Below are 1,474 nucleotides of genomic sequence, written 5' to 3'. Positions count from 1 at the left end.
TATGGTAAGGGGCGTAACATTTCCGTCTCACGCTTGAGGTATTCGGCCAATCACAACGCATTGGATAGCTGGCCAATCACAGCACACCTTGCTTTTTCAGACCGATGAGCTTTGTAAAAATCAACGTGTTTCAAAAAGGCGGGGCATAGAGGAGAAACAATAATGTGGAATGTGGAAAATAATGTTTTTTTAACTTTAAACCGCATAAACACATTTCATTACACCAAATACACAAAATAATGTTCTTTTTAGCAGCATCATATGACCCCTTTAAACCTTGTAGATCAGGGAACCCTTGTTGTCTTGATGTAATGTTAATACAAAATGGTTTGTAAGTGGTGTTAAGATTTTGTTTTAAATACTTTCTTGAAGACAGACAGACAGGGTCCAGCTGTTGTGTTTCCTGTGAGCTCTACTGACTGTCTTACGGCTCCTAAGCAGGAACATTCTGAGTATATGTTCCGGTCCCCGACCATATCATCAACCCCAGAGGACCTCAGACACTTTAGGGCCAAGATCAGCCCAGGTACAGTTCCTCAAGTGATTTTTATGACATAAACCATGAACAGAAAGCTGTTATAAAATAATAGGAGGAGAATGAAGGCAAATAAGCTACCACTTCCACATATAATAAACATGTGCCTATAGGTAGAGGATAAACCAACTCCAGGGTAAGACTAAAAATAGCCTAATATTAGTATAATCTATTAACTACGCACATCATAAACCTGTCTTTTTAGACAAGTACCAGATATGGGTGTCATGTCATAAAATATTTTAATACGACTGAATTTGTATTTAACTTGATCATAAACTTAATAAAAACATTTACGTTACTAATTATGATGCGTTTACTTCCACGGTTATTCAAACAGTGAATCAATTATACAGAGAAACCGAGCAAAGAACATTTACATTATCAAAGAACATTATGACTGACTGTAGCTGAGTGTAGCGTGAGTTTAAGCACTCTAAAAAAAAATAATAATAATAAAACTCCAGTTATAATCAGTGAGGCTGTCTATACAGTCTTTGATGAATTAATGTCTTCATTGTACGTACATTTATGATGCACTTTGTTGTTTATGATGAGAGAATTCACAAGAATGCACTGAACAAAACTCCAGCGTTCCAGCGATGACTCATCTGAACGCCTCTGATTGGCCATTGCATTCACAAAGTCAACAGAATCATGTGTGATTGGTTATAATGCACAACACTGTAAAAACGTGTAAAAAGAATGATGATGCAACATGAGCAGATCATGAGCAAATTTAATGCTGCAATCAACTTTTCTTTTCATTTTCATTTTATTTGTGACAGCCGTAATGGATTTCGTTTAACTGTGCAGTGGCATTTTTGTCCTAAGCCTCTGTTAATTTCCATCCTCTGGACAGTGCCTTGCCCACCCTTACACACACTGTAAAAAAAATCCGTAAAATTTACGGTAGAAAACCGGCAGCTGTGGTTGCCG

This window comes from Sinocyclocheilus rhinocerous, unplaced genomic scaffold (assembly GCF_001515625.1).
Source record: "Sinocyclocheilus rhinocerous isolate Xijiao unplaced genomic scaffold, SAMN03320098_v1.1 scaffold127, whole genome shotgun sequence".
NCBI lineage: Eukaryota > Metazoa > Chordata > Actinopteri > Cypriniformes > Cyprinidae > Sinocyclocheilus > Sinocyclocheilus rhinocerous.
Note: the sequence above shows the minus strand (reverse complement) of the source record.